Raw genomic sequence first — 9,384 nt, forward strand, 5'->3', positions numbered from 1 at the left:
CCTGATGTCTATACTATTACAGTATACTGTACAGTCTACCAACAAAATCTATATACTATTGTAAATACATTTTTACTTCTTAAACAAAATGAATATATCTGATGGGAAAAAGAGGCAGCAAGCAGGTTCGTTAGACATGGAAGGGTTTCCTGGGGAGCAGGGGGCGCTGGCCTCGATTTTGGTCTGAGGGTGCCCCCTTCTGTCACAGGTGCCAACAGCGTTTGAGGGTACATGTGGCATACAGAAAACACAGAATTGAACCATCAACGGAAAAGCAAAATAAAGCACTCAATATGAATATCCAAGCCACCCATATGCAAATACCTAAACAGGTCAAAAATTATTTTATTACAAAGTTATTCAAACTTTGTTTTTGAGAAACTCCCAAATGTATAAAAAAATATTGTGTGTATATATGTATACAGTATATATATATGATGTAGCGGGCATTATTGCATCTGCTGGCTTATTAGCCCTCTGACCTTTTTTACATGTGCTCTGCCCCTTTTTGCATCCTGGGACTTTGTGTGCCCCGCTGCATTGCACCTGCGGGAGCAATAATAGCTCCTACATCTGTATGCACATATATTGTACACACTTTGCTTTCGTTTTAAGAGGGGGCTCCACTTATCGTACTACTTGCTCCTTGGCTGGTTCAGAGATCACAAAAAATCCACAACGAGGTTTACAGGGTGGGCAGGCAGAGGCGAGAGTAGAGCTAGAGAGGGTCAGGTGGTGGCAGCAGGCTGCAAAAAGATGCTGTGACCCCTCTCCTTCCCTGCCTCAATAACACAATCAGCCTGAGAGGCGGTGCAGAGGGGGGAGACAACACTGGGGTGGGTGACAGCTAGGCTGGGGCTGCAGCACACCCGCATCCCCCCCCCCCCCCGCATCCTCTTCCGCATGCCTGCTTTGAATAGTTTTGTTTGTTTGACTTAGTAATAGAACACCTATCTGTTCTTATTCAAATTCTATATTTAACTTCTAAGGTTGCCCTAAAAGATGGGGGGGGGGGGTGTTTGAACTGTTGGCAATTATTTTATGATGAAGATATAGTATCACACCCAGTACAAAATATTTTCATCGCCGTCTATGATAACTATTCGAGCAAACGTTTTCTTTTGAGGCATTGTTACAGAAGAACTTGAGAGCTATGACAGTAGTGTAAGACATTACATTATTATTGCCAACCCTTGTAAAGTTCCGTGAATCTCGTTCATGACGGCACTTAAAAAACCTTTATCGGAGATGTTCAGAGGGAAGTTTTTAACTTGAGCTTTCCTTTTAACACTTAGATCTGTGCGCTGAAATTATCCACTATATACTATATAAAACAAAGAAAAGGAAACTTTTGCACTAAGCAGAGACCTATGAAATGTCTACTCGGGCCGCTGAGAGGGGGAGGGGAACCGGGACAACTGTCTTGGGCTCGGCAGTTCTGGGGGGCCCACCCTGCCTATAGCAGAAGTTGGGTTTGATTAGAAGTCAGGCCAAACTTCTGCAACCTCCCTCACTCCTTCCTCCATGTGGCTAGGCCCTTGTCCTCTCCAGAACACAAAAAATAAAGGAAAGACATTTTCGGATTTTCAATACAAAAAGGATTTATTCAGCTAAGCATTACCAATCCTTTTTGTATTGAAAATCCAAAAGCGCCATTACTTAATTTTTTTTTGTGTTCATAGTTACATAGTTACATAGTAAAAAAAAGGGGGGAGAACCGGCGTCTCTAAAATATAAAATCTGACCAAATATAAAGTCCATACTTGTATACTTATGATTTACCCCCGCTTCAGCTTAATTGTAAACAGAGGAAATGGTGCTGCAAGGGGCATTTGAACTTGTACACTGATAGACAGACAGAACCCCTGTAGATAGCACTCTAATCCGGTATGGAATGGTGATTGACTTAAAATATCTTTATTAGTGACAATATCGTTAAAATATTGGGGTTTAAAACAATGATTAAATAATACCAAGTGTTGCTAGCTCTTGGAATAAGTTTATCCAGAGGAGTGTACAATGATTGGTTAATATCCAGTGTTAGGATATTCACTGGCCCTAGTGTTCCTCATATGGAGTGAATGGGCTAGAGGTTTATGCTAATGGAACGGCAGTTAGGACCACATATGTAGTGCCCCAGTAATAGAATACTGATAGGTGCACTGGTTATTGGAACCTGTACTGTGCTGCTCTATGCTGCAGCTACTAGTACATTATAGATTTGAGTAGAGCAAATCTTGGTCAGAGTGCACCTAATGGTGTTTGCTGTCACCAGCATGTATAGATGGTGGTGCGTGAGTGCAAGTTGGTAGTGCTTTACACGTGTGAACCCCAGGTGTATAATAACAGGTCTAGAGTTAACAGTAGTATTCGTGGATGAATTACTGGTAAGTATTGTAGCGCTGCTGAGACTCCTGTATAATCAAATACCGAGTTATCAGCTGAGTACTGCTCCTTGTAGGGTTAATAAACCGGTCAACTATGAAAGACCTTCCCCTAATTAGTGCAGTACTCCTCATATGTGGTGATAGTCTGGCATTCCAGAGGTGAATTGCTGGATGGGTGCCGTTTTGCTCACTATGTTGTGTCCTATAAGCTTTATGCTGTAGTAGGATATTAGCATTCAGGCTTCCCTAATTGTAGCAGTAATAGACTGCCAGATAAACTGTGTGCCGTTCCTAATTGTTGACTCTTAAGACCGTCAGGTCTATAAACAGTCCATAAATGTACACGAGCAGAGCCACGCTGACTTCCTTAGTAACACTGAGTCAGTGTCCATGAACTAGGGCTCCGCGCGTGCACGTGGTCACGTGTTGCCGACGCGCGCGTTTCGCGAGTGCTTTGTCAAGGCTATGGTAATCAGGTCTTTTTTTACCTTTGTCTTATATGTTTGTCTGTCCCGATTGAGACTTTGTTGAAGATTCCTCCCAGGACTCCTCTTCATTCTTGTTGGACTTTATATTTGGTCAGATTTTATATTTTAGAGGCGCCGGTTCTCCCTCTTTTTTTGTATTATTTGCACTGGTTTGTGTTAACCTTTTACCTAGGCAGCCCTCACTTTAAATGTAAAGCATATTGTATATAATACTGTCACTTATTTTGTGTTATTTTTCACAGTCACCGCATCAGCGCTTATTACACTGCTCTTTCCCTTTATAGTTACGTAGTAGATGAGGTTGAAAAAAGACGTACGTCCATCAAGTTCAACCTATGCTAAATTTTGACAACAGATACTTTATCCTATATCTATACTTACTTATTGATCCAGAGGAAGGCAAACAAAAAACCCCATTAAGGGGAAAGATTAATTCCTTCCTGACTCCAAGAATTGGCAATCAGATTAATCCCTGGATCAACATCCTTCCCATGTATACTTATTTGGTATATCCCTGTATACCTTTCCCATCTAAAAAGATGTCCAACCTTTTTTTGAACAAATCTATTGTATCTGCCATCACAGTCTCCATGGGTAATGAATTCCACATTTTAACTACCCTTATTGTAAAGAACCCTTTCCTTTGTTGCTGGTGAAATTTCCTTTCCTCCAACCTTAAGGGATGGCCCGAGTCCTTTGTACTGCCCGTGGGATGAATAGTTCTTTTGAAAGCTCCTTGTATTGTCCCTGAATATATTTGTATATAGTTATCATATTGTCTATATATTGTATATAGTTATCATATATCATACTGATATGGAAGTATACAGAAATTACAATGGCTCCATAGAAGCCATTGTAATTTCTGTATACTTACTGTCACGGCCCCTTTTATTCTCCAACATCTCCGATTTTGTTTGGGTATTTTTTCCGAATGCCACGCACTTCACCGCGTTCATGCCGCATTCATGCCGAGATAGCGCTAATACAATGCACTAGGATAAAGGCGGCCACGGCAAAAATTACCGGAACATACCGCATCAAATACTGCATCTGCCCGCGGTTTTCAGAGTTGCGCCAATACGGCCGCACGAGGATAAAGGCGGCCGCCACTGTACCATATCAGTTCAATACGATCATAGATTGCATGCATTTGGAGGGTCTTTTTCTTGATCCCTTTGGGACCAATTTGTGTAACTATACAAAATGAAACAGCCCAGAAGCCCTGTAGAAAACTGTTGGCGGGCCTGACTATTTGCTGTTTTGACAGCAAATCGCATTATTAGCATTAAAAGCGTAATAGTAGTGTGGCACACTGTGGGAATACTACTTACTTACAGGCCTTAGAAGGTTAACTGCAGGAATAGCTACTGTGTATCGCCACTATTCATCACATGTGGTAGGATGACTAAAATTAGAACCTAGCCACACCCACATTCTAGAAGGTTGCTTACTGATGTCATTAAGTAATGCTACTAAATAGAATGTTATACCCGTCACTCAGTAGTCATAGTGACTAGTGGTATATAAAGAGAGGATGAAACATTCTAGCTACAGATCCCAGGAGGAGACCAAGATGGGGGTTCTCGTTGTACATAATGTAAGTCTTGTCAGTCTGTAACTACATGTTTTAGTATTAAGGTCAACAACACGTTATTGTTTTCCAGCTAGGGAAGTATTACTCCAAAAGACAGGGACCCTCTATACTGCTCTGACCGTGTTTCACCCACCAGAGGGGTTGGACAGGTGCTCCAAAGGAGGTTCCTTAAGTAAGGGGCTCGTAGTATCACCTTAGAATTACTGGGGGGTAAGAATCTCCTTGATTCTCTCAGAGGTGATGGGGAATCCCTCATGTAAGAGTGTACCCTGCCTAGGGATTCTGGTGGCGATGGAAACATCCATCATTCAAGCAAGAGAGTGCTACTTTACCGTACCGCAAAGTGAAAGAGGTGTGCCTGTTTGGGGGGATACTGCTTCAGCACCCCTAAGGAAGACGTTTGTATGTGTTCTTGGAAATAAAGCTCCTGACGTTTTTCTTTTATTGCTTACCCTACCAGCCCTGCAGCCTGAGAACAAGGTTCCAAACACACTGAGCATCCCCTGAATAGGCATTGGATCACTTTGGTGTTGGCCGGGGGAAAGAGGTGTTACAGTAGTATTAGTAGTATTTACTGTATGGTAGGAGAGTACAGCAGGGCCCCGCTTTACGGCGTTCCGCTCATACAGAGCTTCCCAAGGTATACCCATATTCATTAGGTTTGGCGCTTGTTCCGTTTTTACGGCATGAGACGCTCAGGAGCAGAGTATCTGGCTGTCACTAAGCATCAGTTTTAGCGCGTGCGCAACTCCTTGTCAGATGCCATTTGTCAGAGAAACAGTCGATATACAGCTCTGCATCTTTGTTTTCAAAAGGTACAATACGGTACCAGCAGTGTCCCGCTTTATGGCGATTTCCTCTTTACAGCGGCGGCCTGGAATGGAACCCGCCGTAAGAGCGGGGCCCTGCTGTATATCAATTGTTACTAGCAGCATGGACACATCTGAAAGCAGGTATAGTGGGAGATGCTATATAATGCAGATGCACCTAGTATTTGCCACTGTTGGAGTCATATGAACTCTCATCATTTCCCAAGTAGGTGCCTGTACTACTACTAATAATAATAGCATGTTCTTGTATAGCGCAGCTAGTTTTATGTAGCGCTTTACAGACAGAGACATTTTTGCAGGCACAAGTCCCTGCCCCGTGGAGCTTACAATCTTTATTTTTGGTGCCTGAGGCACAGGGAGATAAAGTGACTTGCCCAAGGTCACAAGGAGTCGACACCGGGACTTGAACCAGGTTCCAAACTCTGTGTCAGTCAGTGTCTTTACTCACTGAGCCACTCACTCTCCAAAGTGTATTCCCAAGTGTTTACAACATACAGTATGGTTTTGGTTCCTGACAAGGATGGAACCAGTAAATTCTAACAGCCTTTTATTCGCGAACAATCATTTGCCGCAGAAAATCTGTTTACATGTCCGGAATGAAAGGTTTGTACCATTAAATCTTACTTTCTCGATATAAGTACTAAGTTTGTGCTACTTTCAGCAGCGTAAGTTCTTGTAGATGGTAAAGAGTTTGTTTCTATGGAAACAGAGAACTGGTATAAATTGAAGTTGCTTATTTCTCCGAAGCCAGTTTCCATATAATATTTTCAGTGTAACTTGACATGTTAGTTGAATTTCTTACTTAATTGCAACAAACATTAAATAAATAAACATTTGCAATTCCATGCCGGTAAGCCTTTGTAGAGATGTGCAAAACTGTCTCCCAAGGTCGTGAACCATGGGGAAATTTGCCCTTTTTCAGACGGGAAAAATACCTTGTCAGTTTGCATGCGATTCGCCAACATTTAGTCAATTTGAATTGCAATTTCACCTAGATGTCAACACTGGTATTGTGAGTGCACAGGTGTACATGCCTTCTTTGTATCCCTGCTTCAGCACAGGTGGCTCAGTCGGAGACTGACGTACAGTATACAGGCACCTGTGCTGAAACAGGGATATCTTGAAAACCTGACCTGTTGGTAGCTCTTGAGGACTGGAGTTGGCTACTCCTGCGCTAGATTCACTTAATACATAGACTGTAAATAGGGAGCACACACCATGTTTTGCTCACTGTATGATGAATGATTACTTATTTGGTGACATAATTGGCCTTTAATGGCTTGGTGAAACTTTTTTAAAACCTGCACCTAAGGCTGCGGTCCCAGTGCGCTCTGTGCGCACAAGCCCCGCCCCCCAATCAGTCGGGCCCAGTACCTGCCTCGGCGCGCATTTAGCAGCCGCGCTGTTCTGCAAGATTTCACAGATGCAAAAATAAATTGTATGTGGAACTTGCGATGGAGGCGTGGCCACGCCCCCCCCCCCCCCCCCCCCCAGCGATTCAGCCAATGAGGGCGAACCAGCAGCGTGAGGTCATGGCCATGCCCCCGCAAAACCCCCGCCACGCCCCCTCCTGTCGCAATCTCTCCTAGGGCCGCAGATCGCGGTGAAGCGCTGTGCACACGCCTCCCCCCCACCGGGCGTGCGTGCTACAGTGCTGACTGGGGCTGCAGCTTAACCCCTCGGGTGCCCAATGACATTAGCTATGTCATATGTTTTTTGCTAGTGTTTTAGTGGAGATCATGTTTTGCTCTCCTGCGGAGTGCTGAACGCGATCGGACCAGCTGAGGAAGAGGAGGACCTCTCATCTTACTCGATCAGAGGAGTGATCACGAAGTGCGGGAGGGTTAAATAGAACAGTCTTTGCTGAAGATTAACAGGAAGACTCATGTTTCATCTCATTCAACACATAATTGTTGCATACAGGGCCACAGACAATTTTCTCGGGGCCCAGGACTAAATTTTCGTCTGGGGCGGCCCACCCACGTGTCAACGGCCTTGCGAACCCCCCCCCCCCCCGATCTGTTTTCTGTTACATGCCTCCCTTAACACACCACCTCGCTCTCTCACCCCCTCTTACACTCCCCCATCACCCTTTATTTCCCCCTTCCCTCTCTTACACTTCAACTCTCCCACCACCCCCTCTCACTCCCCCATGTATTTTTCCCCCCTCCCCAATCTATACACACACAAACAATAAGCCCTCTTCCCAAGTACAATCACAAACATGAAATCCTCCCCAAATATACACACACCCAATAGGCCCCCCTCCCCAAATAAACACACACAAGACCCCTCGCCAGACACACACACAATAACTCCCCCTCCTCAAATAAACACACAATAGGTCCTCCTCCCCAAACACACACACACACACAATAGGTCCCCCTCTCCATCCCCCTCCCCCAATACGTACATACGCACACACACACACACAATAAGCCCCCCTCCCCAAATACACACACACAATAAGGCCCCCCATCCTAAATACACACACACAATAAGCACCCCCACCAAACAACCACACAATTACAAACACAGTAAGCCCCCCTCCAAAAACACACACACAATAAGCCCTCGACCCCTAATACACACACAATACGTCCTCCTCCCCAAATACACACACAATAGGTCATCCTCCCTAAACACACACACAATAGGTCCCCCTCTCCCTCCCCCTCCCCATACATACGTACATATGTACACACACACACACACACACACACACACACACAATAAGCCCTCCTCTCCAAATACACACACAATAAGCCCCCATCCCAAATACACAAACAAAATAAGTACCCCTCTCGAAATACATACACACAATAAGCCACCCTCCCAAAATACACACAATAAGTCCCCTCCCCAAGTACACACACACACACACACACACACACACACACACACACACACACACACACACACACACACACACACACACACACACAATTAGTCCCTCCCCAAATATACACAAGCCCCCTCCCCAAATAGAGACACACACACACTAAGCCCACCTTTTCCAAAATACACACACAATAAGTCCCCCTCCCCAAACACACACACACACACACACACACATACAAACAAACACTGTATGCCCCCCTCCTCAAACACACACACACTAACACAAAAAGCCCCCCACCCCAAATACACACACACACTTTGAGGGGTAAGGGGCCTGGGAAGGTGGTGGTATAAGGGGGGCATGTGGGCTTACCTGGGGCCCTTGGATGGGCCTGCTTGAGCAGCATAGCTGGTACACAGGAGAGCCCTGCAGGCCTGCCAAATGGCCTGGGGAAGGGAGGGATAGATGGACGGTGCTGAGCCAAGGGGAGGGCTCTTCAGTCCTGAAGGAGAGGAGGGATGGGTAGGGTGACCAGAGTGTTCTGGTTTACCTGGGACAGTCCCAGTTTTTCAGGATTTGTCCCAACTTTTTGAGGCTCTGTCCCGGGTTTCTGTGCCACTGGCGAGTGCCAACTGCGCATGCGCAGAGAGCACTTGCCGACCGCGCATGCGTGATCAGTACTTCCCGGCTGCTCGTGCGCATGTGCAATCGGCACTTCGCATGCATGACCGGCAAACTCCGATCGCGCATGCGCATGAGCGACCAGCAAATTGCGTTGTGCATGCGCAGTCGGCAAGTGCCGATCGTGCATGCGCAGGAGCAGCCGGGAACTGCGGTTGGCAAGTGTTCTTCGTGCATGTGCAGTCAACTGCGCATGCGTGAGATTTGGTCCCGGGACAAATCTGGTCACCTTACGGAAGGGACAGATGGGGGGCGGTAGCCAGAAAAGGTGAGGGCCCTTCTCGCCGGCAGAGAGTGAACTATAAGGTTGCCGGAAGGGAGGCCGGACCCGGGACAATATTCCTGGCTAACCTCCTCCCCCCTCCCCGCCGCCCGTCTGTCCACCCGTCTCCTCGTCGGTGGCCCTGGTTGCATACAGTAGTTAATGGAAATGTCAGACTTTTTATTTTTATTTGCATTGAACGTTTGACGTATGCAACAAAACCCCCTCTTATAATTTCAGCTAAGGATACATAAAGGGGGAGATTCACTAAATTCTAATGCTGGACAACGCACAACA

The 9,384-nt window shown here is 45.7% G+C and overlaps 1 protein-coding gene across 3 annotated transcripts in view; it reads left to right on the top strand.

Moving 5' to 3' along the window:
* Nucleotides 1-9,384, top strand: part of CNKSR2 (connector enhancer of kinase suppressor of Ras 2) — a 548,762-nt gene that overhangs the window by 405,989 nt on the left and 133,389 nt on the right. The gene's annotated exons all lie outside the window — the stretch shown is intronic.

This window comes from Ascaphus truei, chromosome 3 (genome assembly GCF_040206685.1).
Source record: "Ascaphus truei isolate aAscTru1 chromosome 3, aAscTru1.hap1, whole genome shotgun sequence".
Taxonomy (NCBI): Eukaryota; Metazoa; Chordata; class Amphibia; order Anura; family Ascaphidae; genus Ascaphus; species Ascaphus truei.